This window comes from Oratosquilla oratoria, chromosome 31, assembly GCF_046742065.1.
Source record: "Oratosquilla oratoria isolate Oo_2021 chromosome 31, ASM4674206v1, whole genome shotgun sequence".
In the NCBI taxonomy this organism is placed as follows: Eukaryota; Metazoa; Arthropoda; class Malacostraca; order Stomatopoda; family Squillidae; genus Oratosquilla; species Oratosquilla oratoria.
The window spans coordinates 28,532,678-28,535,177 of NC_134807.1; positions in this window are offsets into that span (position 1 = coordinate 28,532,678).

The following is a 2,500-nucleotide window of genomic DNA, read 5'->3' on the forward strand; positions in this document are numbered from 1 at the left end:
ATATATATATATATATATATATATATATATTCCTTGTGGTTTATATTTCTCTGTATTTCCCTTTTTCCTTCCTTGTTTTGTTTTCTTCGTTTTCCATTTATCTGTTTTCGCATATCTTTCTTTATCGTCCTTTCCCACCTGTTCTTCCTTTCCTTCAGTCTCCTCTGTTGTCATGTGCCTCTTCTCCTCCTCTCCCTTTACATTCACTCCATATTCTTTTCATAAAAAAAGAGTCTTTATATGTTAAAATTTCCTCGTCCTCTTTCCTTTCTTCCCTCTTTTATTTCACCTTTTTTATTTTGACTAAATCATTTATGCTCGTGAATTCCTCTAATAACGCGGAATAAGATAACTGGATTAATTTTCCGGGTTGACGGAGTTAGACACTCGAGAATCCAGTTTCATTTCCATAAAGCTAAACAGTATTACTCACACATTATCTGCATCGCGTAGTTCCAAACCACAATCTTCTCCGATTTACCACACTTTCAATCTTAGCATGTTTATTATTGTTTTATCTTGGCTCTGCTTCTATTTTTGTTGTTGTTGCACGTATTCCTCCTTATCCCCTAGCTATCCTTCAGTCATATAACTTTCTTTATTGGTTTTCTCTCCTCTCCTCTTTTTTATCTATACTAACCGCTTTGCGAGGTGACTAGTCATGCTATCTTTTGCCGAACCTTGTGGCTTTAATATCATGAGGCCTTACTGACGTCACACGTTGGTTCTGGCATCCAACCTGCGGACCCTTGAAACTTAATTTCCTCTCATCCCATTTTCCTTTTCCACCACATATGCATTTCCTAATGGCACCCATTCCCTTACCTTACCACTCTTCATTCTTTTCTTTACCTTAATTTCCTTCAAATTTCCTTCAGTGCTCATTTAGGTAGTGTTAACCTTTTTTTTTTTTTTTTAATTCCCTTCCCTCCTCCTTGCCTACTCTCCCTTGCAGCTTTTGTCTCCCGTTCTAAAAAACTCTCCATCTTTGTCTCTATAGCCTTCGTAATTCTTTTTTAAATCATCCTTTCTCCCCCATTGTCTCCCTACTCTACTTCCCAGTCCTAAAATCCCATATACATCCATTTCTACCCTTTCTGTACCTTCCCTTCCTACCTCATACCCATTCCTACTCTATATGTGACTGAATCCTTTTTACTCATCTCTTTCCTACATCTCAACTCCCTTCTTTTTTAAATCCCTCTTTCTCCCCCATTGTCTCCCTACTCTACTTCCCAGTCCTAAAATCCCCTATACATCCATTTCTGCCCTTTCTGTACCTTTCCTTCCTACCTCATACCCATTCCTACTCCATATGTGACTAAACCCTTTTTACTCATCTGTTTCCTGTACCTCTACTCTAATGTTTTTTAAAACCGTCTTTCTCCCCCATTGTCTTCCTACTCTACTTCCCAGTCCTAAAATCCCCTATACATCCATTTCTACCCTTTCTGTACCTTCCCTTCCTACCTCATACACATTCCACCTCCATATGTGACTGAAACCATTTTTTACTCATCTCTTTCTTACACCTCTACTCCCTTCTCTCTTTATTTGTTTTTTTTTCTTTACGTCCCGATTCTCACGTTTCCTCCTCTTGTACTTTCCTTCTTACTTGTACCTCTGTTCGTCTTTCCTTTTCCCATCCAAGCCTCGTCTAGGTCCTCCCTGTGGCCAGCCCCTCTCATCCTTCTCCAAATTCCATTCGTCACCTGGTACACACTCATTCCCCTCAGGAACCACTATCCTCTCGTCAAGAGGTCCTGAAGTCTTCGTCGTGTGAGACCCTAAACGCCTTCGTCAACGTTGGAGGGACTCTGCTGCTTTAGGAATCATTCAAGCGTTTCGAGTTTACAAGGAGAGGGAGAGCGTAATCCTTCTCAACGTGTTTAATTTTACCCTCGTCTACTTTGTCCTCCTCCATGCTCCTCACGTACCTCTTCAACGATTCATTCGTGTTTTCAGTTGTAAAATACATAGATTAGACCAACGCCTATGTCCCTGCTGAGTTTACCCCTTTCCACTATATTATGCGATTTTTTCTACATTTCTTTTTATCCTGCTGTTTCCTTTCTCTTGTTTTTTTCCTTATTTCATTCTTCTTCTTTTTCCACCTTTATTATGTCTTCATGTATATTTCATTTATACTTTCTCTTCATGTTCTATTTTGTATTTCATTCCTATGTACTTCATTGTCCTTCGTGATCTATCAGTACCTTATCTATTCATTCAAACCATACTTCCCTCTTTTCCTTTAATGTGCTTCCATAGTAATAATACTTTTTTTTCAATTTTCTCGCTGCTACATAGGTCATCACTTACACTTATTCTTGTAAATCTACCTCCCCCATATTCCTGTTTCCTTCCTTCCTTTCTAATCCTTTTCCATCCCATTTCCTCATACCATTGCTTTCCTACATTCAATTATCCCTGTTTTGCTGCTTCTTTCTCTCTCTTCCCTCTACTGGAATTTAACCGAACCTGCTCATCTCCCTCACTC